We start from the raw sequence: 15,013 nt of genomic DNA, 5'->3' as shown, positions 1-15,013 counted from the left end.
GATCAGCAGTATCAATATCATCTAAGAACTTGTTAGAAATGCATATTCTTGTAACCTCCTCCCAGACATATAGGATCACAAAATCAATGGGTAGGGCACTGGAATTTGTGTTTTAATGGTTAAGCCTTGAGAACCACTGATCTCTAATGCTTCTCAAGCTTGAATATACAGTTAAAAAAAAAAAACCTTCATGAGGTCTCATTAAAATGCAGATTCTGATTCAGTTGGCCTAAGGTGGAGCATGAGATTCTGTTTGTGCAAATCTCCCAGGTGATATCAGTGCTGTTTGAGAATTACAATTTGAGTAACACGAGGCCCTACTAAAAGTCTCTTGGGCCCTAACCCTGATTGGTTGAATCAGAATCTGACTTTAACAAGATTTCCAGGTGTTTTGAATGCACGTTACAGTATTTGTAATGTAGAAGGAAAATCAGGACATGCGTATCTAAGGGAGATGAGCATTTGAGAAGCAAAAATTCATACTGTAAAACACTGAAAAGAATAAAGGTAGGTTAAGAGTTGAAAATATGTTTTCACATTTTGTTTTTTAAAAATGTTGATGGTGACCATAACAAGAATAATTTCACTGGAGTGGTGGAGGCAGAAATCAGAAGTAGACAGGACTGAATGAAAGGTGAGCACTTCGAAACAGGTGTATACAGTTCTTTAAAGAAAAGAGTTTTCAAAGGAGGTTGAAATTTAAATGTGTTTAAATGTTATAGGAAGAAGGTAGAAGTAGAGAAGTAGAAGATGTCAGAGAGAAAGGAAGCTCAGTGCCTGAGATGACACCCACAGCTTAAACTAAGAAATAGACTAAGAAAGGAAATTGACAGGAGTTCAGGAGAGAACCTCCTGGGATGGTGGGTGTCTGGGAAGAAGTGAAGAGAGCAGAACAGGGAGAGCTTGCCCCTGCCTAGAGACTAGTTTTATTTTCTCTGTGAAGTAGGAGCCTCCTGTTTTATACCCCTCACCCTTGCCCCAAAAAAGAACTTTAAGTTTTCTGAAATCACAGTATTCTTTTGTTTACCATCTCTCCTCTAGTGGAATGTAAACTCTCATGGTGTTTCCACCTCTATCCACGGCTCCCAGGACCTAGTACCTAGATATGCAATAAGTATTTGCTGAATGGATGAACAAATGGTAGATTATCAGTATAGTTGCTTATTTATTGTATTTTTTAACTTGTTGTGAACATAGCTTGAATTTTTATAGCCTCTCACTTAAAATTTTTGTGTGGTAAACCAAAAATACTGGTTACAAGTATTTTAATGAATCTCTTTTTCGGAAAAGTGAGAATTTAGGAGCAGAAAGCATTAGAATAGCCATGTGGTTAGAGTGAGAATGACTGTGGAAAGTAAAGGATTGCTGAGAATGAAAGAACCAGAGTTTCTTCACAGCGTGTATCTCTTCATTCCTTTCTCCCCCTTGACAACACAGGCCATCCCTTTTTCTATAAAAATAATACTTCAATCAGAGGGCATACTTACATAGGAATGTTCTTTGTGGTTAAATTAGTACAACAGTATTTCTGAGGATCTTTGATTAATACAGTATAATATCTTTATGAAAAAAAATTTGTTGTCATGAAATTCATTGGAATAGACTTTCTTTTAAAGTGAAATTATCTATTAAAATGTAAGCTTACGGAATTCTGTAAAATTTCATCTTTATTTTCCACAAAGGTCTAAGGAAGTTTTTAGTATACTGGTTAGACCTGACATTGGTTATGTATGGATGGATAGTCTACAGACAAAGAATAGTGGAATACGAGTGTTGCAAAAAAGTGTTTACTTCCGGCATTCGTGTACATATTACTATCTATTTTGCTGAATAATTATAGCAATTGGGAGGAGAAATAAAATGTGTAAATATTAGGAGAGTCAGTTCTGAGAATTTAAAAACTATGTTCTGAGTATCTGATATTGTTCAAGAATGTTGATCAACTCATTCCTCTAATATGTGTGTTGAGGGTAGATATTGATCATGGGCTTTAAGAATTGCACTGGTAAATTAATTACTAGTAAGGTTATATTTTAAATTCAAGGGAAGGCTTCATCATCACAGTGATAATATGCATTAAATGCATGATCCTATAGAAAGGGCTGTGAGTTTGATAGAATTTAGATCAGAAATGAACTGCCTGCAAAGTGGTTGTAATGCAGTACAGAGACAGGAAAACTGGCCTTGTTAAATTATGGTATGAGTTCACTCACGGCAGGCACATTTGTCCACCAAATCTTTTATGCTGTGGACAGTTGTGTTACAGTGCCTTTCTTCTGGTGACTGTGGAAAGGCATTCTAAGGGGAAACATCTGTATTCAGGAAAAAAGATGTTGGTGAGAAGTTTTTTCCCCCCTGGGTTATTCTCCATAATTTTAAATATTACAGAAAAGAAAAATTAATTTGCCTGTATGTATATAAAAATAAAGATTGTTTCTCACTTACATAGAAGGAAATACATGTGTTGTTTTTCTTTTTGAACAAGTAACTTTAGAAGTTATCTTAGGTTTGAAGTGAGATAGTAAGTAGGCTAGTTGAGTTTCCCAGGTGGCTCAGTGATAAAGAATCTGTCTGCCAGTGCAGGAGACATGGGTTCAATCCCTGGGTTGGGAAGATCCCCTGGAGAAGAAAATGGCAACCCACTCCAGTATTCTTGCTGGAAACCACCATGGACAGAAGGTATGCTATACAGTCCACTAGCCTACCGTGTCCATGGAGTCACAAAGAGCTGGACATAACTGACCATGCAAACAGTAGGCTAGTTGGCTGCCTTCTTTGTGCACTGTTAAGTCTGGTGATACATTTTCTTTAATAATCTAGATCAGGCTATCCAAGCTGTTTATTATACAGTATTATTTAAAAAGATGTATTTTCTTTTCAAATATCTAATTGAAAGGGAGAATTTTCTCCTGCTGTATACAAGGCTTTTGTTTCCTTATTTATTTGAAATAAATGGGGTCAGAGAGTATGAGTGTAGTTAAGTTTTGTTGGAGGGGGGTGCTTGCAAAGACTTTTTGAGGCATGATGTGCAAGTGAGTGTTTTTAAATCTCAGAGGTGTGATTATGTCATAACAGCCATAACCTCTGGGCTTGCTTTATTACTTTTATTAAAACAAATCTGTATGGGGGTGCTATGTATATTTTGGTGATGAAGGAAATGAGGTGGTTAATTTATTATGTGAACAGCACTTTCAACTAACCACAGCGTGATTCACTGAGAGAGTGGTGGAAAAGCCTAGCTCTGTAGAAATGACTGCTTTTTGATTTGTGGACCTTAACTTTCAACAGCAGAGCATGAAGTTTATCTACAAACTGGCTCACTCCCCCCCACCCCCACTAATGTTTTTGCCCAATTTTAAACTGGAAGATTTTTCCTTTATTTTGGGTATTTACTGAAAAGTTAAGGGCAGGGGGTAGGAGGGAGAAGGGGCTATGTGTTAGGGCATTAGGGAAGAGGGTAACATCTCTATGGTTTCCAGGTAGCCCACACGTAGTTCAGAGGAGGACTCCATAGAGTAAATCAGTCTGCTAAACCCTCCAACAATGAGGATGACTGTCTGGTACCAGATGCGAGTTAAGGAAAAGTGAGGCACCTGTTCTTTCCTTTTGTTGGGCGCATTTATAAACAGATCCTATAGTGGAAAAGAAAATTAATCTCAGGTGAAATAGTGTCTGACAAACGTTTGTTTGGAAATAGGAGTGGATTGTGGGAGAAGGGGAGAATGTCTTGCCAGCTAGAAGTGCACACACTATGGAAGGAAACCAGAAGAAGAGCTGTCCGCCTAACGTGCTTGCAGGGGCATAAAGCACTTGCTGTATATTCATAAACAGCCACTGAGAGGCCAAGAAAAGGCTGTTTTATCTGGAGTTGTGCCATATCCAGCATCATCTGGTGATGTGAACCTGGTGGAAAATAGGTCATCTTCCTGGTGGTATTTTTGAAAGACCCCTTCGTTTTTCCAGATGTGCCAAGTACCAACCACTTATAAACAGAAAAATTCAGAAATCAGTCATTCTTAACTGATAGAATTCATTAAAGCATTTTGTACCTGGCGTATTACAAGACTATGAAAGTAAGGATGACAATCAGGTTTATGCTTTATCTCTGCTGCTTTGGAATGCCACACCACATATCTCTTCAGAGCCTTCAATTTGCTGTAAAAATTATGTCATTCCCTCATAGCACTTGCCCAGAGAGTTGGCAAAAGCCAGGAGAAGCATTATTTGTATAGTTTAGAGGCAGTGTAGAGGAGGGAGGTCCGGGCCTGTGGTTTATGTAAACAGGGTGGTCTGGGAGGGGGCACTGGTGCCCCTGGTTATGTTGTTAGTCATCATGCGCTGTCAGTCCTGGTGAGAATGTGTGCACTTTGAGACTGGTTCAGCCACAGTGATTAGTAATGACCATCCAGTCCCACACTATGGTAGGAACTTAATTTTAAAAGGAATTGGATTGTAGGCAAAACTTAATTTTAGTGACATTGGTTGGGCTCCTCAAAACTTCCAGGTATCCTCACTAGTAGAATGAATTCATGTTTTGGACATTCCAAGAGACATTATATTTGACACCACATGAATTTGCCTTCATCATGGTTTGGTTACTTTTTAAAAGATTGAGATTTAAAAATTATTCTTCGGGATTGGCTTTAAGTCTGTGACTTTTTTCCCCCTCCTAAATGTCCTGCTCAAACCAATGTGGAACACACCAGTTATTTTAAAAGCATGGGGGAACCTTGATTCCAAATGTGTGGCCTCCATTCTTCTCTGCCTTTCTCTGTGTTTTCTCCTGCGATGTCCTCTTGCTTATGTAGCTCTTTCTTTGTCTGCCTTCCACCCTCCTGTGGGCTGCTTTTGGAGGAGGTAGTCTGTTCCCTTGTCCCTTATTCAAGTCCCCTCTCTTCATATGATGTGAAATACAACCAGACTTTACCAAAAAAAAAAAAGATTCTTCTCTCATTTATGATTTGAAACCTACTCAGATGTGTGTTGATATATTTAAGCAACTTCGTGAGTTTTCCAAACAATGAATTCATGGGCTTGCTACCAGAGTAGTATTAACTGAACATAGACCCCACGATGGCAGCAGAACATGGCAGACATCCAGCCCATTATGCTTGATGGTAGTGGTGGTTTAGTTGCTAAGTCATGTCCGACTCTTGTGACCACATGGACTGTAGCCTGCCATATTCCTCTGTCCATGGGGATTCTCCAGGGAAGATTACTGGAGTGGGTTGCCATTTCCTTCTCCAGGGGATCTTCTCAACCCAGGGATTGAACCCACGTCTCCCACATTGCAGGCAGATTCTTTACCAACTGGGATACCAGGGAATAAAGGCATGGTTTAAATAAAGTGAAACACTGAGAGGGAGACAGGAGCTATTTTCTTGTAGATAAATGCTGTTTATCATTAAGTCTGCAAAGGAAATTTGGATTCTAGATTAAAATACTTAGTCATACCTGGGGCATGTAACTGTGCTCATTGACACATGCCCCTCCTTTCTGCTGGGTAGTTATAATTCAGGGTGTGTTTAAAGGGAACTTAAACTGAAATTGCATAAACATTCTTACTGGTCCTTTCCTCATTTCAGTGTGGTTCTTTGAAGTGGAACACAAAGCCCCAGGGCACCAAAGGGAGCTGTGGTCTTATTTTGGTTTAGCTGCATTTGCTTCGTGACTTTGGGAAAGTAATTTTTTTTTTCATGCCCTGTTGAAAAATAAAATCGGGTTACCTATATGGTTTCTGAATGACTGTTAAACGGAGTGTGTGTGTGTGTGTGTATGTTGTGTGTGTGTATGTATATATATATATATATATATATATATATGAAAATGCCTGAAGGTGTAATGTGAAAGTGATTTTATTTCATATGATGGAACCATCAAACAGATTCCAGGGAATTCCTTGGTGGTTCAGTGGTTAGAACTCCATACTTGCACTGCTGAGGGCATAGGTTCAGTTCCTGGTTGGGGAACTACAAGCTACACAGCCAAAAATAAAAAGTAAGCAGATTCCGTTTATGCTGGTGGGTTTGTTTTTAAATCTTTTATGTTAAGGTTCTGTTTATTCCTGTTATTTATTCAAATCTTCTCAAGTATTCCCAGAATCATTAAATTTCAAGCCACAGGAGACCTTAGAGGTCATTTACTTCACACTGGCAGGTATAAGCATGTTCATGGCCTCTGCTAGAAGGGAGGACAGAAGAATCTGTGGGGAAAGCTTCCAGAACAAAGAATCAGAGTGGCGGTGTTGCTGTGGTCATGATCCAGGAATGAGGAAACAGGCCCATTGCCTGAGCTGCCTCATGTAAATAGTAATGGCAGGACGTGTTGCACAGGGACAGATAGGCATTTGAAGTTGAACTGGAAAGTACACTTTAAACTTCTGTTAGTTATTACCTAGAGAATGTTTTGTAAGTCTGTAGTGCTTTACTTGTTATCCTTGCGTATCTGATTCTTCTGTTGTGGTTCACATCTAATGTTTAAATTGACTCAGTGTTTTGGAGGTGGGAGGAGAAGAAGGGAGAATAGTCAAAAACAAACACAGCAGCAACAACAGAAACAAACTTCTCCGTTGGTTGGGATGCACAATTTGGTTATGGGTTGTCAATAAGAAACAGCTGTTTGTTTGTTGACAGCCTGCCTTGCCTTACCCATAATCAAGCTGTTTCTCATCATATAATTACCAGATCTTTAGTATTTGAGGCTTGTAGATTTATAGCTGGTTGTGTAGCATTTGCCAAAACGTCATAGTTTAGATAAAAAATTAGTGATTCCCCTGTAGTGATTCTACTGAAATATGGATGTGGGTTGTAATAAAAGAAGGATGCTCGAGGAAAGTTCTGACATTCATTTCAGACTTAAGAGAATGTCGAGTGTTTTGTGTGTGCCTTCTAACGAGGGAGTTTCAGTGTAACTTCCCTGTCTTGTGGACTCTACTGCCAGTCAGAAAAGGATTCTGTATTCTCTCATTTTTTTCTTTCTGTCTTTCTCTTTCATTCTTTTCTTTCTTCCTCCTCCTTTCCCTCTCTCTCTCTCTCCCTTCCTTCCCTTTCTTTCTTTCCCTTCTTTTCCTTCCCTTTTCTTCTTCCTTGTCTTTCTTGCCTTTGCTCTCTTTTCCTGAGTGGTGTGAGGCAGGACTGATGTGGGCACCACAATAGGTTTCTTTTTCGTGCAGAAGGACACACTTTTGTTCCTTTGTTCTTTCTTTTTCTGTCTTCTTACAACCCTGTTCCAATGTGGAAGCCAAGAATGGAAGGAAAGTTAAATTTTCTGAGAGTCCAAGGTGATGTTACAGCCTCCTTGGATAGCTTTACTAGCTGGGGAAAAAAAAGGCTGAATGTGCCTCTTACCTCGAGAGAACATATCGAGGACATTTTACAAACGAACCCCTTTCAATCTGGATTATGCTGAGTGAGGTCCATTTTGAAATAAGAGTAACCCTGGGTTTTAGGAAAACAAGCCAGAAAGGTGAGGTTTCTATTGCTTTATTTAGTTTTATTCTTCAAAATAGAGCAAAAACATTTTCTAATCATGAATAAATCACAGCTTCTCTAGGAATGGCAGATTTTCTCTCCTTAACAAATCTTTTCACAGTACTGAGTTACTTCCCAAAAAAAATCCCTTAAAAACTATGGTGCCACAAATTTTTATTTTCATTAACTCTAAAGTAATGTCACAAATTCTTCTTCCTTTGATAGATTTAAGATTAAAATGGAATTTAGAATATTTTCAGTAATTTTTTCTCTTCATTCTCAAAGGCATTACATAAAGAATAATTTTTCTCTATATACCTATATATTTTTAAAGATAATGTGGGATACTATCTTTGTGATAGATGGTGCAACTACAAAAGGGAATACTTTAAAATTTATAAAAAGGTGAAATTTTAAGGAAAATATATTTATTTCTTTTTATTTTTTTATTATTTATTTTTATTTAGTTTTTATTTCTGTTATTTGGATGCGTTTATACTCTTTCATTTCATTCTCTAATAGTTACTTTAAACTATTTAATTACAATTTGTATCAGGACAAGACTTAGTTCTTTAATACATGAGCTGTACCATGGAGTCCAAATTTAAAAGGTTATGTCTAGCTTAACTGGAACAGGTAGGATGTGGTGGGGTATAAAGATGAATATTTTTATATGTACAGCTGTACATGTATTCTTAGGGCCCTATTAGTTAGCCAAAATCTGTTGTCTTAGTAGTACTCAGGTACATAATTCAATTAAATGAATCACAGATGATCCATTTTAGAAGCACCTTGCTCTTTGGGTATCAGGGGAAGAGAGTTTAGTTGTAATTTTAAGAACTTCATCCCCCAGTTATTTACTGATGTATTTAATTTTAACTGATATATTTCATGTAGCCAAAATCTAAATGAACAAAAGTTATCATTATAAATAAAAGATGTGCAAAACTTTATTTTGACTGCCTTTTTAATGGGGAGAGGGAGAGATTCAGGAGATGTTACAGGCTATTATTACAGTTTTTTGTTTCTCTGTTAGACTTTTTTCAGTAAAGCTTTCCCAAAAACTGTGCTAAAAATCCATTATTATAGAGCTATTAAAATTACTGTTTTATTATCCAGTGATTAATATCCATGACCTTTATTTTTGGATTGGCTTCATAAATATATACATTTTTCTGTGTCAGTCATTGTCTAGAATTTCATTTTTGTTCTGCTTTCCATTACATACCATGAATTATATAAAATTAATTTAATCGCTACTACAAACAGAAATTAAATGTGCCCTAATCCAGTGTTACGTTGTTTGCTTTTACAACTGTAAGTCATAAGTAATTAATTTTCCTTGGAAAATTAATTCACTTACCATTCCCGGTAGCATCATATGTTGACACAGCGTTATAGATAGTTTAATATTTTTCTTCAACATGCTGGTCTCAACTTTAGAAGACCTTAAATGAAAACAAATTAAAATTTACTCAACTGTATATAATTTGGAGTTCTATAAAATAAGTGTTGTTGTTATTGCTGTTATACAGGTGATGACTCAAAAATTATATTTAAACTCTATAAAATCTCCATTAGTATATTAACAAGTCTGAAACAATATATTTTTAAGTTGTTCATATGACAGCAGCCATAAAAATTTTTATTCCTCAGTTCTGAATGAAACAGTTTACACTACAGCCATCAGATAGCAGTAACATGAAGAGCTTTACCATATCTTAATGATGGGAAAGCAAAATGAATTATTTACTTACCGAACATTTTGACCACTCAGCATAGTAAGTCATCACGTATGATTTTTACAGAGCTCATTTTCAACATTTAACCTCAGTCAGTAAAAAGATTTCTATCAAGGTCATCTTAAAACCTAAAATATGAAAGATACCTAGTTTTAAACTCCCATTTACTTCTTAGTGCATCAATTGCCCTTCTCTGCTTCTTTCATCCTTTCCTGTTTAATACTTTTTCCCCTTGCTTTCCAAAAAGGCTAATGTGGAAAATGAAAAAAGCAAAAGTCTTTCAGTTAAATAAGTTTCCCCTAGCTGCTTCTTATATTCTGGAAACTCAGAAAATATGGGCAAACCAAATTTAGCTTTTCTTTTGCATTTGCCAAGAGGTTATTTTGTAAGGTGATTTTTTTTTTTCTGGTTCATAGAACTCTATAAAACATATAGTGTTTATTACTTTATTTATATTTGTTTAAGTCACTAAGGTGAAACTCTAGTGATGGTGGCAATGTTACAGTTTTAACAAGTGGGGGCTTATTTTATAAATGTGCCTTTGTGGCCATAGCTTTAAAAAATGCAGGGGGTTAGCAGTGAAATGCTCTTTATGCCTTTTGGAAAGAAAATTGCTGTTTAATTCCAGTATAAAAGTACTACCAGAATAGAAAATCGCCAGTGTTAGTTTTTGTTACTATTCATTATCATACGCAGTTTTTAGATCTCTACTTTCAGGATTGGACTACATGTGTTCCAAAGTTTGGTCAGGAGGAAAGTGTTTTCTTTGTTACTTCTGTCATAAAGAGGATGACAGAGGAATCCCCTTCCCTGTGCTTCAGAGGGTTTCTCAAAGTGGTCTTCAGAATTAAGATAATAACTTTCTCTTTTATCATCAGACAAAACCCTGCAGGTGTCAAGTCATATGCCTTGACGTTTGTGCTCTGACTCAGATACGAATTGTTTCATGGTCAGGTTTAAGGAAAAGCAGACTTTCAAAAATAATTTATATGTGCATCCCAGGTAATGATTATATTTAAAACTTTATCCTTAAGTTTATTACTGTATTTCTGCAGTATATAAATATGTTTAATTTTGCACGCATGCTTACACAGTTTTAAAAATGCTTCTTCCTTCTTTCTAAAATGAACACTATAGCTTTAGTTTATCCTTGCTTTGAGTGGAAAAGTAAATATGTGTTTACAGTAAGTTGCTATTATTAATCTATATTTAATTTTATGACATATTCTCTCAAAAATATATTTAAATGAGAAGTTTGCCACTTTTGTTCATTATTAACTGTTATTTTGTATCAAAATGAGTATCTCAAAGAAACATTTCAGTTCATAGTGAACTAAGAAATTAGAGGGATTGTGTGTATGGTGTGTGTACAAAAGAAGGTTGCAAGGGTGTAGAGAAAGGAAGTGCTGAAGTTAAGCTCTATGGTATTTTACTCAAAGTTGGCAAAGGAACAGTTCATGTTAAAATGTATAAAAATCATGGATTGAAGAAACAGAGCTTGGAGAAGCAAAATTTTTTATTTTCCATGATTATTTTATTGATTCTGATTATAACAGAAATGATCAGACTTTGTGGTAGAAATATCAATTTTTAAAAATTGTATCATTTGGAGATAGTACCAAGTTTATAATTTGCTGAATGAGGGCTGTGACATGCATTAAACACCATGTACTTTGTGACAAGTACGCAGATACATACATGTGTCTCACGAGGTCCTGAGGAGCGTTGAGCAGACTCTGGTTTGAGTTTGATCAATAAGAGTTTTTTTTCAGTGTTTAAGCAGAGCATAAATAATCTTTAGTTATTCGTGAATAGCTTCCTAAAGTTTGGTAAAAGTACGGTTTGCAGACTGCTCATACATGTTGAAGCAACGTGTTCCTGTTCAGTGGAGTCTTTAGCAGTGCCACTGGGCAGAAAAGTAAATTTGTACCTAAAGTAAATTTGTACAACTATTAATTTGCATTCTGTCCCACGCTATTCTCCCAAAGACTAAATATAAATTAGTTTGTATTTTTGTTCACAAAGGTAATAATTAAATTAAAATGATATATAGAAAGGTAAAATGTCAATTTACCATCCTCTGAGACTGACAGAACTCTCCCAGGCTCTTCAAAGTTGAAATCACACTTTGAATTATAATCCCGTATGACCTTAATCTTATACATTGACAGTGGTATAAATTGGGTTATATATTTGCTTTTACTAGAGACTCAAATCAAGTCACAGTCAAGGTAGAGAGTACTGCATTGGAATATCCTGCTTTTATGTTTAGGTCCACACATTAACCTTTGGCTGTAACAACTCACCTGATGCTGGCCTTTTGTTTTTTAGCACCATACATAGATTGGGGTCAATTTCAGTCTGATATATAAAAACAGTGCTTCAAAAGACATGTGCACACTACTGTATATAAAATATGTAACCAGAAAGGAGGGCCTACTGTACAGCACAAAAGCCTCTACTCAGTACTCTGTAATGGCCTGTATGAGAAAAGAATCTAGAAAAAGAGTGGATGTATACTTTCTGTATACAAAACTAGCACAATGTTATAAGTCAATTATATTTTTTAAAAAATAGTGTGTATAAGAATGTGAAATAATTTAATGGTCTCCTTTTAACGAGTTTAAGTGAACTGTTAATTGCAGTGAATGGATTTCCATCCCATATTTGTTGTACTAGACCTGCTAATCAGAAGATGAAAGTTTGCCGGAGAGCTTTCAAATAGTCCCCTGTTGTCAAATTGTTGTTTCATGTTAATCCAGATCATTTTTCTCTAGAATGTTTATCAGAAGAATCATTTTTGAATTGTGGTTTTTATTAAATTTGCAAAACTTCAGAGAACCTCTTCACAATAAATACTCAATGTTGTTGTCCTACTTTGTTGTTTTAGTCACTCAGTCGTGTCCGACTCTTTTGCAACCCCTTGGACTGTAGCCCGCCAGGCTCCTCTGTCCGTGGGATTTTCCAGGCAGAAATACTGGAGTGGGTTGCCATTTCCGCCTCCAGGGGATCTTCCCAACCCAGGGATCAAACCCACGTCTCCGCATCTCCTGGATTGCAGGCTGATTCTTTACTGCTGAACCACCAGAGAAGCCAAACATTTTACTACATTTAAGTTTATCATTTTAGAAGAAAGGAACCTTGATTAGAACCATTTAATTTTTTTTCAGTTTTAGTATTTACCAAATTTATAGGAACCCTCAATCACTACTGTCTTACCTTTTTCCTCTCCATGTATGTAAATAGAATAAGTCAAAATTAACCAGAGATTCCTCCTCTTGAGTGATTAAAAGAAAAGTAATGTATTGTTGTGTTTGCTAGTCAAAAATCTGAACTTATTTTGAAGTTATTGTACATTCTATTAGGCTGTAATGTGGGGGGAGATACCCAAGAAATATGGAAAGAAAGACTGTTCTAGCTAATAAGAGCTTAATTCTAGAGAGGCCACCAAGGAGTCTGTCGTGATTGACAAGCATTCTGGCAAAGTCTTTTCTTTCTCTCTCTCTCTTTTTTCCTATAGCAGTGTTGAAGTCAGTCAAAGAATATATACAAAGCTGAGTGAATACCAGTTTCCCCAGTACAGGGGCTATTTTTTCAGGAAGTCTAACTCAAACCAGATGTTTTGCCTAGACCCAGAGTTTGTTGCTGCCAAGCATCTCATCAGAGGTCAGAGTTCTGGGCTCGGGGCCCTGCTAGAATTCTTTCACAAATTGCTATTCGGTGAGGTTTTAATCCTAATGGAAAGAATAATGTGCTTGTAAAATCTGCAGTTATTACAAACACAGTATACATATTGTGGACTTCAAATGACTACATATTTCATTCCCATAAACAGGGAATGCAGATGAATGCCTCGTGTGATAGCTTTAGACATGCTAACTAAAATCTAGTATACAGTTTATACCACATTAACCATTTGCATTTGTAATACCCCAATAAAAGTAACTGTTATCTTTGGGTGACAACTGGTAACCAACTCATGCCCTCCCCCCGCCCAACAGTTGTTTTTTTTTTTTTTAAATAAGCACCACAACCTCATACAGCTGTTTGAACACAAGCATTAAAAGCATTTGGAACTAAATATTGAATGTTCTCTTAGGAAGACCTATGAATGCTATCATACTAAGTGAAAAGTTCTTAAAATAAAGCAGAAAGTATTGTTGAGCCAAGGCTTAACTATCGTGTATTTGGAAACATATATATATACTAAAATTGAATTCATTTACTCAAATTACAATAAAAGAGTTTGTATTTTCTCTTTAAAATGGAGAATGTGAATAGTATATTCTGAACATGAGTGAAGCTCTTTTGGAAAGATTGAGAGAGATTAGTGAGACTTTATATCTCTGCTTAATTTTCTATACAAATATTATTAGATGCTTATTTGGAGGCTTGGCTCTTGTTGAATATGAGCCCGAGAGAAATTTCCAGGTATACAAATATGAGTGAAACCACAATTTGGGCTAGAATCATAATTTGGGCTAGAGATAATTATGTTAATAAGACCATACTTACTAAAATTAAATAAATCTGCATTTGAGATAGTTGTGTGCTAATTTTTATGTCAATAAAAACAAAGTCTGAATTTCTGAAAATGAAAGAGAATTAACTTTTTTTATGAAGTAAAAGAAGACAGATTCTATTGTCCATGAATTATCCTGTGCCATATGAAAGCACTTTTTGATTTGAACAATTTTTAGCATTTATCTGAGGTTGGAAAGTCTTAATGTCTAAATTACTTTTTTGTTTTTATATTTAAGTGACAATATAGGTTACATTAAATAAGGGTACATGGGTACAATAAATAAACAAGGCTCAAACAAGTTCTCTAAATCTCAACTGTTGGGAGATTTGCCCCCCCAAATTGTGATAGAACCTTAAAATATGGATAGAGACTTTTACACTACTTTTAATTTTACCTTTCATTTGTATAAAAGGAAATCAGCACTGATAGCATCTCTACTGCATAGATAGACGATTGCATTGGTGTTAAGAGGAATCATCATTACTATGAACTTAAATTCTTCTGTTGGCTGCCAACAAATGGAAAAAAAAAAGATTTGTTGAAGTGTGTGATGTAAAAAAGAAAGGATATTTGTATTGTATAACTTTCTTCAAATTGTGAAACAATCTTTAAAAGTTATTTTCTGATTGATCTTTATGCTGTCTCATGCCTCTGGAGATGTAGCATGGTGGCAGATCTTCTGTAGAGTCTTGTTTTCTAATATTCATCTCCCTGAGTAAGTCCCATTCCTTTCTACATAAACTCTGATAGTATATCATATTTATTACTCTGTTATTTAGTTTCACTTTATTGCATCATTGCTTACAAGGGAATTTTCCTTGGAAGAAAGGTGCATTATTTATGCATGATATTTTTTACCATCTTTGACTTTCTGAAAAGTGAAATAATGTTTCTTTTTTATTTGTTCATAAACTACAATTGGTGGATTTTCCCCCCCTGAAAGTCAGGCAATACCCTCATCAATTTCTGTAAAGAAATTGAAATAAATGTCAAAACTTGAGGCTACATTTCATTCTGTATGGCATAATCATTTAGATGCAATTAAAAGAATAGTCTGGGACTGTGATCAGTTAATGAGAAGCAAACAATTTCATATTAATGAGTTCCCGTTTGCCAATAATTCTGTCATTTGTAACTTGCATCAGTCATCACCCCTGCAAATAGTCCTTTCAAGACATTATTTGCAATTTTGTCCTCTGTTTTCTGTCCTTGATGTTGTGAAAATGGCCGTCTACTGTTACAGGAATGAAAAGAGATCCCATTCAAACATCTTTTGT

The 15,013-nt window shown here is 35.8% G+C and overlaps 1 protein-coding gene across 1 annotated transcript in view; it reads left to right on the top strand.

Annotated features, from left to right (window-relative positions):
• Positions 1–15,013, top strand: part of SRBD1 (S1 RNA binding domain 1) — a 251,450-nt gene that overhangs the window by 170,493 nt on the left and 65,944 nt on the right. The window lies entirely within an intron of this gene.

Source organism: Bison bison, unplaced genomic scaffold (assembly GCF_000754665.1).
Source record: "Bison bison bison isolate TAMUID 2011002044 unplaced genomic scaffold, Bison_UMD1.0 scf7180017864101, whole genome shotgun sequence".
NCBI classification, from domain to species: domain Eukaryota; kingdom Metazoa; phylum Chordata; class Mammalia; order Artiodactyla; family Bovidae; genus Bison; species Bison bison.
This window is presented reverse-complemented; position numbering and strand designations above follow the sequence as displayed.